The sequence below is a fragment of the Lathyrus oleraceus genome, chromosome 6 (genome assembly GCF_024323335.1).
Source record: "Lathyrus oleraceus cultivar Zhongwan6 chromosome 6, CAAS_Psat_ZW6_1.0, whole genome shotgun sequence".
NCBI classification, from domain to species: domain Eukaryota; kingdom Viridiplantae; phylum Streptophyta; class Magnoliopsida; order Fabales; family Fabaceae; genus Lathyrus; species Lathyrus oleraceus.
The window spans coordinates 492,173,996-492,190,226 of NC_066584.1; positions in this window are offsets into that span (position 1 = coordinate 492,173,996).

Consider the following 16,231-nt stretch of genomic DNA (forward strand, 5'->3'; position numbering starts at 1 on the left):
GGACCATCCTGCCCTTCAAGCCTTGGGGATCTTTACCCTCCTGAAAGAACACACCCTCTAACAGAATGTTATTGGGTTTATCCTTTAGGGGGAACCCAAGCTGACGACGTGCCAAAACAGGGTTGTAGTTAATCCCACCACATGTACCAAGAAGAGGTACATTGGGGAATTCACCACAAGAGTCGATAATCTGCACACCATCATACACACGATTGTACCAAAAAATATCATTATTAGTGAGAGACATAAGTCTCGTGGACCACCGTAGACATCCCTTATTCTCTTTGAAGGCGACCGTCTGTGGTAAGTGAAAAATAAACCACTTATACAACAGAGGCAAACATCACACAATGGCACCACCACCCTTTGCATTCCTCATATGCAACGAAAAATAAGTGTCACCCAACAAAGTCGGAACGGGATTAAGAGCCGAGAAAATCCTAATAGCGTTCACATCCACAAACTTGTCGATGTTGGGGAACAACACTAGCCCAGAGATGAGAAGTACAAATATGACTTCAAAGGCATCCTCACTCATGGCCTTCCCATACATAGTAGCTTGAGCAATGAGGAACTTAGAAGGGAGACCTTGAATTCCACCTTTGGTAGTCAGATGAGCACCAACCAGAGATTCATCTATATGCAAAATGTCATCTATCTCTCGAGAATTAGGAACACTCTCCAAGCCACTAAACGGCAACTGGTCTAGAATAGGTATACCCACAAGATAGGCATACTCCTCAAGCGTGGGCAAAAGCTAAAAATCCGGAAATATGAAGAAACGATACAAGGGATCATAAAACTGCACCAATACACTCATCAACCCTTCATCCACCTAAGTAGTCAGAAGAGGAAGAAGCTTCCCAAAACGAGCCTTGAAACCCAAGGGATCTAATACATAGGATGTCAAATTCCTTAGTTCTTTCAAATCTGGTTGTCTGAAGTTGTACTTCTTTGTATTCCTTCTTTGTCTTTCCATGTCTGAAAATTGGCAAATAAACCTCTTAAGTTCCTTGAAAATTTTCTTATTATTTTGATGATATGAATGCAAATGTGTGCATGAATGCATGAATGCAACAATCACACTCAAGGATCAAGCAAAGCACACCAAACAAAGGTCATGGGATGGATCATATTATCCTTAATATCAATCATCCATTTTGGTGGATTATGGTTTACACCTTATCAACACCCAAGTTCCATTGATATTAAGGATACATGAACGGATCAACCATGAATCAAGGGTTTGTTGCAAATCACGAGCATGGAGTCTCGGTTTAGGACCACCCAAAGGGAGTGTACTAGGGTTTAACATGCCAAACATGTTCTACAAGAGGTTCCAATAGTCATTATCCCATCTTTCGGATATTATCGGAGAAACGACTACTCGTATTCCAAAAATATTCTCAAGAGAGACTCTTATCAATGTAGTATCGCGTAACAATCGTATCAAATCTCACACTTGAACGACTTTCGCACTACATCCTAAGAATAGGCCAAGATGGGCTTGGTAAACTAAGGTCCTTGGCTTCTAAGGTCTATATTGGAAGAGTAATGTCTAACCACAACTACTTGTGTGACATTATTGATCCCAACATGACCTCCACCAAATGAATGGACTTGCAAGTCAACTTGCTAAATAATAACTCCACACATGTCAACAAGACTATGACATTCTCTTATCCTAAGTGCACTCGAGTTCGAGTATAGAACTCATCTCACAAAGATCACCAAGCATACAAAGAATTAATATTCAAACAATTCAAACATTACATACAATACAGTAATCCCAAATTGCACAAAAAATATGTCACAAAACAATATACAATACAACACAATATGAAAAGTAGGAACACCCACTAGGCAAATTTCGTCCCCTGCAGAGTCGCCACATTTCTGTAGCGGGGTATTCGTTACCATTAGAGATATTGACTATATCCAAGGTAAATCATACAAGTTGAGTCGCCACCGCACTTCTATTTATCCAAAGGAATGGTTAGAAAGCGAACAAAAACCTAAAAGTTTTATCAAATCAAAAACTAGTAAAAAAGAGTCAAAGATCTGGGTAAGGGGGTTGGTTATGCAATGGGAAGGTGTTATGCATCTGTAAGACCCCAATTTTGGCCCTAAGATCCCTCATGGCCCATACCATATCATATCATGGCCTCAAGGATCATTGCATGCCCTAGCTTCCCTCCTAGTGGGTGGGTACCTTGTGAGTGTGGTTCTTGATCACCAAGCGTGTTTTGCATTTGTATATCTTTGCTTTTCATATGTTTACTAACCAAAAAGTACAAAAATATTGTCAGCTAACTTTCTTACTTGCACTTGAAGCAATCATTAGCCAATTAGGTCAAAATCAGTCAAAATCAGGCATTGCAGTGGATGGTGGCCATTCTTGCAGAATTTGGGCACCATGATCAATAATCAAGAGTTCATACATCTTGGGACATCATTTGGAATCAAGATCTCAAGGAATTAGGGTTTGGAATTCATCAGAAGGTGCTTCAGTCAAGCAAAACCCTAGAAAGTCAAACTTGGTCAACTGTCCATTTAATCAGGGATTTGGTGATGGGATTTGGTCTGAGAGGTCTCATTCATGCTTATGCAAGCTCCATATATCATGTCAAGCATCCACAGTGAAGAAAATAAAGTCAGACAAGAAATTTCCAGAAATAGAAAGTTGACCTGTAATTCAAATTTGCCAAAAATGGAAACTTCTTGATCTTAAACTTACATCATGATACAAGCTTCAAATGAATTTTTGCCCAACATGAAAGTTGAAGATCTTGTTCTCCCATTTCCAAAAAGTCAAAGAACACTCAATTCCCATGTATGGTTGGCAAGATATGATCATTTCAATTTCAAATATTCTTGAACTTCAAAAGGCCATATCTCTCAAACCATTTGGCCAAATTTGGTGGGGTTTTTTCCTACAAGTCATATTTGATCCCCTCTTTCCAAAAATGTATTCATCATTCATCAAAACCTCACCATTCAAAATGGCCTTTTTGGACTTGCATTAATTAAATTCAAGTATGGTGCAAAGTTGACTTTTTGAATTAGGCATTTTTAAACATTTTGGCCAATTGGAACTTGCTTGGAATGTTATTTGCAGCTTGTTTGAGGCCCAAACTCGGGCAGAGCATACACCCCATGTGCCATTTGGTGGAAAATTAGCAAAATGGCAATTTACTTATTTTGAGATAATGGTGATTAGCATTGGTTTAGCCAAGTTAAAACAGCAAATATATAGCAACTTTTCTGCACATTTCAACCCTAGCAGCAGCCATTACACACAGAATATTTCATTTTCTCTCAAATCACCATTTTCTCATTTTTGCATTTTTCTGACCAAAACTTCCAAAGAACCACGAGCTAGCTTGGTTGTTTTATCATCTACCATCAATCTTGAGCTTGTTTGGAGCCTTGTTTCCTAACTGTAACGCCATTTCCATGCTGCTACTACATGAAGCTACATCAATGGTGGATCTTGGTTTGAGCCCTCTCACGCTTTCTTGAGCTAAAGTAACTTCATCACCCAGCATTTGAAGCTTGAAGCAACGACTGTTTTGAGCATTTGGGACCAAACCATCACTGTTCCACTCTTTTCTTCAAAATCGAGTAAGTGTTCGAGTTTCACCATTTATCAAATTATGCCATGCTTTAGATAGTTCATGCTTTGCTGATTCCATTGAACTTTATATCACATGAAATGGTTGAGTTATGTGTGAGAAATCTGGATTTTAAATTTCATGACCAAACTTGTTCTTGCTTCTTTCTCTTTTGTTAGCTCGATTTGATGAATGTGAATGCTATATTATGAATGTGTGTGGTCTGCTGGTCATAATGATGTACTTGATTCTTGTTTTTGGAGAAATTGTTCTTCCATGGTTTGATGAATATGAACTGTAGCTTAAACCCTAAAAAATTCTAAAACCCAGAATGTTTTGATCCATTTGCATCGTGTTTGGTCTGGCTGCTTGTGTTAGTTGCATGAAATACCACTGTTACATAGCCATGCACAAATCAGAGCGTGACACCTCCCTTTCCCAAACGCCGCGTTTCATTAATTTTTCCAAATAATTACCAATGTGCCATCGGTCCCAATTATTTCAAGTAATTCATTTATTTAGTTCAATGTTTATTTCATTTTGGTTCCACAAGTTACAAAAATCATAATTCATCCATTTCAATTCCAAAATTCATGAAATTTTTTGCATTGTGTTCATCTTGATGTCTAGTATTTTATCATGATTTTTGCTGATTTTTTGGATGAGTGAATTTTTAATGGTATTAGGGTTTTGTTCATGTATGCATATTTTGTACCCTTTGCCAAATCCTTTGTGAAATAGTGATGCATTATCCAATGACCCTGAAATTATTTGTACACAAACTAGACTCATCCATGGTGATTTTGATGTAGAGTCCATGAATTTATCTTATCTGGTCATTGAGTTATGAATTTTTGAATTAGGGTGTGACAATTTGTGTCACACCATTGATGTGCAATTTCATGATTTTCTTTATCATGCTTCCTGACCTCAAATTGATGTGAATGTTTGCATAAACCTACTCTTGTATGTCTAGTTCACATGTGAATTTTCTTGGAATTAATTGTGGCATTTCCTAATTGTTTGAGATTTTCTCCCCTGCTTGACCAAAATGTTGACTTGTATGATACATGTTGCCATTTCATTTGTGAAATTCTCATACTTTATTGGATTAATTTGAAATTTTACATGTGATTACTAGACATCTTAAGCTTTGTCATGGTGTTGATCCCATTCATTTCTTATATGTTATCACTGAGTTATGATTTTTTGAAGTGGATGCATGTTTGGTTGACTTATTTGAGCATGCTTGAAATTGTTTTGACTTTCTGATTTTCATTGACCATCTTCCCATGATCCAATTGAGCTGAAATTTTATATGCATGTCATGTTATGGATTGTGATTGATCATGAATTATTTGATGATTTTTGGAATTGATTATGTTTGGTTTTGAGCTAAGTCTTGCTGTTGACTTCTATGAGCTTTCATTTGCCATGCTTTGACTTCCTTTGCTTATAAAATCATGATGATGAATGATATGAATGTGGGACCAATTGAGTTTGCTTCTTGAATGTTTGAACTTGACTTTGGTTGACTATCCCTTGCTGTTTTGACTTTCTCATCTCATTTTGACCCTAGGCTTGTCCTAGTGGTCCTGTTGCTTATGTTTGAGTTCATTGTTTCAGGTTAAGCGACAATGCTTCAAAGAGAACAATCCAATTTGATTAAGCTTGATTGTTTATCATGAGCTAACCTCTTTGTTTTGTAGGTGGCTTGACTCATATGATTTGAGTTTTGTGCTATGCACATTCATCTAATTATGTTAACTGTTAATTCTATTCTCATTTTGCTTTGACTTTTGAATGGTGTACTGATTCTGTTTGACTATTTCAGGTACCATTAGTTGCTTAGTTCTTTGAACTTGCTTTGCTTTGCTATATAGCAATTTGCATTTGAGGTATAATCCCTTTTTCTTCATGTAGTCTGGAAGACCTGGCCTGTTATTTGGCCAGGCAATTGTCTGAAGTCCTCCTTAAGAGGCAATGCTTGTGTGTGTTTATATTTGACCCAAGCAGGAAAAGTCCTTCAAATAAGGCAATTGGTAGATCAAAGAGATAAGCAACCTATCTCCTACTATTCTGTGAGTCTTCTCCTTGCTCCCATTACATGGTTGTAGCATTGAGATCCAAACCCAAGATCTATCGAGTCAATAATTTGTGGAGAGAGTTCCTACTTTCTGAACTCCCACACCTTCTGATATTCAATGCTCTCCCTGATCAGGGATAAGAGCAATGAGGCACACCCCTCATATCCTTTCATCTGCTTCACCTTAGCCCCTCAATGGCAAGGATAAGAGCACCATTAACCTATTCCAGTTGGCTTCAATGCCTAACCCTGTTGTATGAGCCTAATTGTGTGGTTATAGTGTGTGCTGATTGACTTCATTGATTGATCACTTGCTTCATATACACATGTTTGCTTGCATGCTTTATGCACTCATCATCATTTATTGCTCATTAATGCATAACCATCTCATTTGTCTTTATGACTTATCATTGTTGTTTTCCCATTGAGGACAATTGTAAGACCATTCATTGGCCATTGTTCCTATGATATGGAAGTGAGTATAAGACCATTTCATTGGCCACTCATCTTATCTTTGCTTGATGCATTTGTTTGATTGTATGTGAGGATGCAATTATAAGTCCCTGTAAGTTGGCATTTGCTTTCCTGTGATCATATGTTGCTTCTGTTTGTTTATGTGAGGATGCAATTATAAGTCCCTGTAAGTTGGCATTTGCTTTCCTGTGATCATATGTTGCTTCTGTTTGTTTATGTGAGGATGCAATTGTAAGTCCCTGTAAGTTGGCATTTGCTTTCCTGTGATCATAAGTTGCATTTGTTTGTTGTATGTGAGGATACAATTGTAAGTCCGTGTAATTTGGCATTTGTTTTCCTATGATCATATGTTGGATATTGGTGTAAGCCCAGACAGATTGGCATCCGGTATCGAAGTTTCATTTTGTTTTAGGAGATTAGTATAAGTCCATTGAGTGGCCTCTGATATCCATTTCTGTTTTAGGAGATTGGTGTAAATCCATCTATTGGTATCCGATATCCGCTTTTGTTTGTGAGATTGGAGTAAGACCATTGAGTGGCATCCGGTATCATTTGTTTGCTTATTATTATTGCTTATTGCCCATTCCAAAGGACACACTTGAATCATCTTCTATATGATTTCAAGAGGTGAACCTTCTAAGAAGTTTTACAATCCATTTTCATCCATTCATCCTCATCCATTCATCCATTTTGTCCTAAACCTTTTCACACATTGATTTCGAACTTGACATAGATATTGTGCAAACATCTTCATGTTTTCAAACTAAAAACCTGGACCCCAAGTCCTTGACTTTTTTCAAACTCCATTTCATAACACTTCTTTTGAATCAATCTTAATCATACTTTGACTCCACTTTCATAATCACAATCAATTAACCTCACCCATTCACTTGTTTTGGCTTTGTCCATTGTTAATCTTTTCATGCATTAGCCATAGGTTTCAATTATCATTGTGGTTGATGTAAACCTCACCTTATCTTTAGTGAGTAGACTATAAGACTTCCGTACTGAAAACAGGGCTAACCCCTCTAGTACGTCGAAGCTATCCTCGCATGGTGGATGTTGGTCTTGGTCGAGTTTTCTCCCATTGATAATGAAAAGCCTCAGTGCTATTGTTTAAATTGAATCCACCAATTTTTTGGAAATCTTTTAGCCGAACTACGGCGTTTTGATCCTTACCTTTGATGGAAGGTACGTAGGCAGCGGGTTCATCCGTTCAAACCCAATAAAAATTGTATATTCTTTTCTCATCATCCCAATCATGTTTGCACAATACTTATGTCATAACAAATAACAATTTTAGTACAACAAGTGTGAAAAGGGCTCCCTAGGAGTACCTAGGACGTAGTGGGTGCCTAACACCTTCCCATTGCGTAATTTACCCCTTACCCAGACTCTCTGATCTTTTTATTAGTTTTCTACGTGTAAAACTTCTTAGGCTTTTGTTCGCTTTTTAGCCAGTCCTTTGGATAAATAAAAGTGCGGTGGCGACTCGAAATTTCATTGTATGCTTTGCTTATGGTTTAATCAATAAATCATATAGCGACGAATACACCGCTACAGAAAAGTGGCGACTCCACTGGGGATATAAATCTTTGGTGGTATTGCCTACTTTTCACCCTTGTTGTGCTATATTGTTATCTGTTATATGACATATTTTTGTACAATTTGGGATCACTGTATTGATTGTAATGTTTGAATTGCTTGATATACAATTGCTCTTTGCTTTGGTGATCTGTGAGATGAGTTCTATACCCGAACTCGAGTGCACTCTAGGATAGGAGAATGGCATAGTCTTGTTGACTGGTGTGGAGTATTCCTTAGCCAGTTGACTTGCGAGTCCATTCACTTGGTGGAGGTCATGTTGAATTAATAATGTCACACAAGTTATTTGTGGTTAGGCATTATTCTTTCAATCATGTTCCGCAGAAGCCAAGGACCGTAGTTTACCAAACCCATCTTGGCCTATTTTTAGGACCGTAGTGCGGAGGTCGTTCAGATGTCAGTTCTGATACGATTGTCACGCGATACTACACTCATAAGAGTTTCTCTTGAGAATATTCTTGGAATACGAGTATTCGTTCCTCCGATAATATTCGAAAGATGGAACGATGATTATGGGAACCTCTGATAGAACATGTCTGGCAGGTTTAAACCCTAGTACACTCCCTTTGGGTGGTTCTTAACCGAGACTCCATGCTCGTGACTCTCAACAAACCCATGATTCGTGGTTGAGTCGTTCAAACATTGTTAATATCAATGGATCCCGGATCAGGTGTAAAACCTAAATTCCCCAAAAAGGATGGTTGATATTAAGGATGTTCGAACCGGTTCATGTACCGTTAATATCAATGGAACTTGGGTGTCGATAAGGTGAAAACCTAAATCCACCAAAATGGATGATTGATATTAGGGATACATAGAGCTTTCCCACGACCTTTGTTTGGTGTGCCTTGCTTGATCCTTGAGTGTGATTGTTGCATTCATACATTCATGCATTCATCTGCACTTCATGTCATCAGCAAAAAAGAAAATTTTCAAGGAACTCAAAGGAGTTTATTTGCAAAAATTCTCAAACATCAAAAAACCGGGAAAATTTTTTCACCTGATATATCTGATGAGATCTTCTCATATATGATCAAAATGCTTAAATATTTCAAAGTTTGCAAATAAAACCCTCGAGTTCCTTTGAAATGAAAAACAAGCATATGCATAAACACTTCATGCATCATTTGCATAAGCGGGTGTTTTGTTCCGGTCTCCCGTCCTGTGGTCTGACCCTGCGATCTTCATTTATTTTGAAGATGCACTTTGCCGGTATTATACCAGAGCCATCTCTGCCAGATTGATGGATCATCTAGAGCAAGAGAATTGTGAACTCTAGGGGGAATTTGCCAGACTATGTACTGTTGATGGATTTATTCCTGATTAACCGATCCCGGGCTGGCATTGGCTACTGTTCTGGGGCATTTAATGAGCAAGGTTTGTTCACAAGTGGAGGATCCATCCATGCCGATCAACCTGCAGAAGAGGAAGCTGCTGCTATCATTGAAGAAGAAGACGCAGAAGACGTGAACAATTTTGTTATTCCTGGTGGTGTCTGCCACAATTGGGTCGCTGTGGATGTTCCTACAGTTATCCATAGATCAGCATGATTTGTTCACTTTGTTCAAAACCCTTCTCCCATGCCAAAAGGAGAAGTGATGACATTGTTGGCAGCATTTAATACAATGATGTTTCATTCAATTAATGCATTGTCAAACATTTGTTTTTCCATTCGTTTTCACTTTTTGCTTTTTGCATGAAATCAGTGATCACAAAAAACCCTGAAAAACAAGAAAACAACATTTTTCATCTGCATAAATGATTTGCTTGTTTAAATTCAAAAGCTTTTCATTATCCAGAATCATTATGCAGGGATTTCTAAACCCATTGAACATAATGATCCAACGCCATCTCCCAATCTTGAATTCCTTGTATTTGAGGCAGAGGAAGATGATGTTGAAGGGGATTCCTGACGAGATTACCCGTCTTCTTGAGCACATAAGGAGCTCATTCAGCTGTATCATGAAAATCAGCAAAATAGTCAAACTGGGGCATTACAAATGTCAAAAAAAAAAATGTAAAAAAATAAATAAATAAAAAAATATAAAAAGAGGAAAAAAAAAAAGAAGAAAAATCAAAAATCAGGAAATTTTTTTTCAAAATTTTCTGCAAAAGAAAAAGAAAAAATTATACCCTCAAGTCCCTAGTTGACTGATGCTGAATGGATTCAAAGTCGTTATGACCAACTGAATTTGATCGAAGAAAAGCGTTTAACTACCATGAGCCATGGTCAGCTATATCAGCAGAGAATGAAGAAAGCATTCGATAAGAAGGTCAAGCCTCGTGTGTTCCGAGAAGATGACCTCGTGCTCAAGAAAGTTTTGTCTTTCGCGCCCGATTCCAGGGGCAAGTGGACTCCAAACTACGAGGGTCCATATGTTGTTAAGAGAGCCTTTTCAGGCGGTGCTTTGATGCTTACAACAATGGATGGGGAGGATTTCACTCGTCCTGTGAATTCAGATGCAGTTAAGAGATACTTTGCCTAGAAAAAAAGAGTATATGCAAATGAAAAAAACAGAATAGCTCGCTAAGTTGAAAACCCGAAAGGGCGGCTTAGGCAAAAATGAGCGTCTCGGTGGAGAACCCGCAAGGGTAATCCAGGCAAAAATTAGAGACTTGAAAAAAAGAGAATAGTTGCATCCCGCTAGATTGAGTACCTCACCCTGGGGCAATCTAGGCAAAAATTAGGGATTTGGCAAGTAACTGCATCCTGACAAGACTTTCTGGTTCATCAGTCGTCATTTCGTCAGAAGATTCTCGATTCGTCGTCAACTAAAGCTTCAGATACATCGAGATTCAAATTGGTAGAGAAAGGATCATTATGTTCAATGTAGCCCTCTTCCAATATATACCACTGATTTCAAATTTGTACAGATCTATGGAGTCTTGCCATTTGCAGGCTACCATTCCATCAAGTCAATTTGAGCTTTTTATCCAATTACTTGCACTCTTATTTGTTTCAAATCAACAAATGTTTTGCATGTTTTAAATTGATAAAATGTCATTGTTTTAAACAAAACAAATTTTTCAAATTTTTTGTTTTAAACAAGGTGAACATTCACAAGATTGAAAGGATACTCAAGAATATCTCAGTGCTCTCCCGAGGGTGGCATGATTTCCAACAGGTAAGACATTGGTTCATATTCCTGGTTTGGTGGTATCTTCTTTCTTCAGATCTTTGTTGGGGTTGTTCCTCAAACAAAGTTGTTGTTGGGGTTGTTCTCCAGTATAGCCGCAAGCAGAGTGTTGTTGAAGACTTCGTTTTCTCCAGCAACAGTTTTTCCCAGCATGGGTGTTTCCTTGTAGAAGTTTCGGCGGTTGATGGTTTATCATCCTGGTGCCCCGTCACTTTCTCCAGTGGGTCGCCTGCCCCAGACTTTATTTGTCTCCTCAGCACAGTCATGAGTAGAGCTGTTATCGATATCCTCATCGGATTTGCGAGCAGAGTTGTTGTCACTCTTCCCAGTGCAGTTGCCAGCGGAATTGTCTGTTTCCTCGGCACGATCGCTTTCTTTTTGAAGACTTGGTAAGTCAGTGGTTTGATACCCAGTACTTTACCTTTCCCCGGCGAAGTCGTCTGCGGAATTGTTGCTATCTCTCCATCAGAGTGCTTTTTCTCCTCAGCAGAGCAGGATTTATTTTCCTACTCGGTGGTTGATTGGGTTGACATCCCAGTATTTCACCATCTTTTCCTCAGCGTAGTCTGCAGAACGTTTGTGGCAGTTTCGCTTGCTGAATACTCCTTCAATCCCCAGTATGGTCGGATGATGGCTCTAGACTCCAGAGAACGGATTGATTTCCTGACTGTTTGTGATCCCCAGTAAAATGGCTTATATTGCAGAATCTACTTGTTGTGATCAGTTTGCTATGTATATTCTCCCCAAGTGGAGTGGTTTGTTGCAGAGTCTACTTGTTTGATCCGTCCTCCCTCAGTGGTTTGTTCCCCAAGAGAGTAGCCGACAGTTTTCCCCAGTAGAGTTGCTTATGCAGTTAGATTCTATTTGGATGATATCATTCTCCCTCAGTGGGTTGTTCCCCAGCGGAGTTATATGGAGTTGCTTCTACAGCAGTTAGTGCTTATGCAATGCACCCTTTTGTTTCTCAGTTAACACTGGGATCCCCTGCAGATATCGTGGGTTTTCTCTTGTTCCCCTACAGATTCGTCTTGGTGGATATTTTGCCTGTTGTGACTTTCTGTACCCTAATTGGGTTGTTTCCTGATATCTCTGATCCTCTGCTTCTTCAGCAGTACCCGCAGATCTTTGCTTCTCAGCATATAGATCTCCGCAGATTGGCTTTCCAGCTAGTTTTTCCCCTGGAAGTATAATACCGGATGTTTGTTTCCTGAACTTGTTGTGTTAGAATTGTCTGTTTTGTCAGCATTCATCAAACATAAATCACGCATATTCATGCATATTCATAAAACATTCAGATATTCATGTTGCATTTCTCGCCATGTATCCTTTGTTTGTTGTTCCCTGCTTTTGGGTGATGTAGATCTCTTTACAAATCTCCCCAAGCAGATGTCGGGTGTTTAAAATCTCTCCATATAGAGTCAGCCCATAAGCAGAAAATGTTGTCTTTCCTTCTGCAGTTCCCCACTGAGATATATCCTCGTGGATGACGGTTTCTTCCGTTTCCTCCCAACACATATATTGGGATGGATGTTCCTATTTGAGTTATATCCTCATTAGGACGTGTCTTGATTCAGTCCGTCTTTTCGGATTATTCCCGAATCGGCTATTTGTCACAAGTCTTGTGCTTCCCAGTGGGTTGTTCCCCAGCGGAATGTTTTTGGGCCTCTACCCTCATACCGGTAGTTATAAGTCCTATTTTTCCTGGCTTTCTTGACAGAATTCGTGGTTATACACCTTTTTTTTCCCCAGCCAGATTTGTTGGTTTTCTACCTAATAGTCGGTATTTGTAAATCCTATTTTCCTGCTCTCCAGCAGTTTGTGGTTTGTTATAAACCCTATTTTGGTTTCCCGTGCGGATTTGTGATCTGTTCTATCCCCACGCGGAGTTGTTGGTTTTCTACCCCGTATTCGGTAGATGTAAACCCTAATTTTGTGGTTATCCCCACCTTTTTGGCCCTCTGCCTACAAACCAGCAGTCGTAAGTCCTATCTTTGTGGTTTACTACCTACAAACCAGTAGTTATAAACCCTGTTTTCTCCACTTGCAGAGTTAACTTCGTTGTTCATCCTAACCGATGACAATTTCCCTTGTGGTTATCTTCATCTAGTTCTTGATGTTGATTTTCCTTTGCTTGGATAAGTTGCTCAGATCAGCACTTATATCCCCAGCAAATCTTTTGTGGATAATTGCCGTATGCTAGCAACTTTATCCCCAGCGGGTCCTTTCACCTTGTGTCAGTGATTGTGTTCCCCGGACCATTGATTTTCATCAGTGAATCCTCAGCAGATCGCCTTTCATTTACCCTCTTGTTGGTAATGTCTGTCGCTCCCTTTGATTGGTCGTCATTATATACCTAGTTTGGTATCCCGATGCCTTTCTTTTCGGTTGATTTATCCTTTATTAACCCAGTAACCGGTTGTGGATAATCTTCCATGCGAGTATATTATTCACGGTCTGCCGGTAATGAATAATATATCTCATGCACTCTTCAGTTGAAGCCTTTTGTGTTTCCCTTTGTTGAGTAAGATTCGTTATTTCCCTTTGTGGAATCGAATATTTCTTTGTTGTCGGATAATTGCCGATTGCTTGCAATTTATCCCTTTGAGTTGTCTTTCGTTTACCCGGATGCTTGGTATCGATTGTCTCTCTTTTTGGTTAGTCACCTATTATATACTTCGGTATCTCTGGTGTCTTTTCCTTTCGAGGATATTATTCACGGTCTGCCGGTAATGAATAATATATCTCATGCGCTCTTTAGTTGGAATCCTTTGTTGATTTTCCCCAGCTGAGCAAGATTCGTATTCTTTGTAGAATCGAATATCCATCCTTTAACCAGTTTGTGTTTTGGATGATGAGTGTTTTGGAAGTGAAATCCAATTCACGTTTCGGTAGATCACCTATTATATACCCAGTAACCGGTATCTCTGGTGTTTCTTACCATGCGAGTTTATTATCTACGTTATGACGGTAATAGATAATATATCTCATGCGAGTATTCTTATCCACGGTCTGCCGGTAATGGATATTATATCTCATGCACTCTTTGGGTTTGTGTCCCAAGTTGAGTAAGATTCGTTTTCCCGTTGTGGATTCGAATGTCCATCCTATAAACAAGTTTGCTTTCGCTCTCTTCAGGATGATGAGTGTTTTGGAAGTGAAATCCAATTCACGTTTCGGTAGATCACCTATTATATACCCAGTAACCGGTATCTCTGGTGTTTCTTACCATGCGAGTTTATTATCTACGTTCTGACGGTAATAGATAATATATCTCATGCGAGTATTCTTATCCATGGTCTGCCGGTAATGGATATTATATCTCATGCACTCTTTGGGTTTGTGTCCCTAGTTGAGTAAGATTCGTTTTCCCGTTGTGGATTCGAATGTCCATCCTATAAACAAGTTTGCTTTCGCTCTCTTCAGGATGATGAGTGTTTTGGAAGTGAAATCCAATTCACGTCTCGGTAGATCACCTATTATATACCCAGTAACCGGTATCTCTGGTGTTTCTTACCATGCGAGTTTATTATCTACGTTCTGACGGTAATAGATAATATATCTCATGCGAGTATTCTTATCCACGGTCTGCCGGTAATGGATATTATATCTCATGCACTCTTTGGGTTTGTGTCCCCAGTTGAGTAAGATTCGTTTTCCCGTTGTGGATTCGAATGTCCATCCTATAAACAAGTTTGCTTTCGCTCTCTTCAGGATGATGGGTGTTTTGGAAGTGAAATCCAATTCACGTTTCGGTAGATCACCTATTATATACCCAGTAACCGGTATCTCTGGTGTTTCTTACCATGCGAGTTTATTATCTACGTTCTGACGGTAATAGATAATATATCTCATGCGAGTATCTTATCCACGGTCTGCCGGTAATGGATATTATATCCCATGCACTCTTTGGGTTTGTGTCCCCAGTCGAGTAAGATTCGTTTTCCCGTTGTGGATTCGAATGTCCATCCTGTAAGTCGATTTGCTTTTTCAAGCCCTCCTTTCGGATGATGAGTGTCTTGGCATATATACCAATTCACGTTTCGGTCGGTCACCTATTATATACCCAGTAACCGGTATCCCTGGTGTTCCTTCCTTTCTGCTCCCTATTATGACCTCGGTCCCCTTGCGGAGTCAGATTTTTCCTGAGTTTATGTACCTTTTCAGGTCTTTCTCAGATGTTGGTTGATTGATATCTCTCGCCCTTATACCGGTCTTAGATACTCATTCTGCCTGAGTTTGTTACCCTTATACCGGTAACACCTCATTTTCTTTGGTGCTTCCTTAGTGAAGTCTTTCCTGTTGCTTCTCCCCAGGAGTCAGCTTGTGTCTCTCCAATGGATTTATTTTCCTTTGGAATTCTTTTTCCCAGTGTGAGTCTTTCACTCCCCAGTGAGGTCTCCAGTCTGTTTTCTGTTTCCCTAATCAGAATCGTGTATTGTTCACGCTGTGTCAATTTTGTCTATCCCCAATAAGAGTCTTGTTAGAGTCTCTGTTCCTGGTGAGTGTATTACTCTGATGGATCGTCTTTTCTTCTGTGTGAATCATATTCCCCACAGAATTTGTGTCTTTTGCATGCATACATTTGCATCATGAGGTCTCTTAGGGACCAAAATTTGTCTCATTACTATTATTTAAGCCCATTCTACCGCGTCGAAATGAAGATTTCTAAACTTCACTTCTCCGGATAGAATGACCTTAAATAGGGGCATCTGTAAGACCCCAATTTTGGCCCTAAGATCCCTCATGGCCCATACCATATCATATCATGGCCTCAAGGATCATTGCATGCCCTAGCTTCCCTCCTAGTGGGTGGGTACCTTGTGAGTGTGGTTCTTGATCACCAAGCGTGTTTTGCATTTGTATATCTTTGCTTTTCATATGTTTACTAACCAAAAAGTACAAAAATATTGTCAGCTAACTTTGTTACTTGCAGTTGAAGCATCATCAGCCAATTAGGTCAAAATCAGTCAAAATCAGGCATTGCAGTGGATGGTGGCCATTCTTGCAGAATTTGGGCACCATGATCAATAATCAAGAGTTCATACATCTTGGGACATCATTTGGAATCAAGATCTCAAGGAATTAGGGTTTGGAATTCATCAGAAGGTGCTTCAGTCAAGCAAAACCCTAGAAAGTCAAACTTGGTCAACTATCCATTTAATCAGGGATTTGGTGATGGGATTTGGTCTGAGAGGTCTCATTCATGCTTATGCAAGCTCCATATATCATGTCAAGCATCCACAGTGAAGAAAATAAAGTCAGACAAGAAATTTCCAGAAATAGAAAGTTGACCTGTAATTCAAATTTGCCAAAAA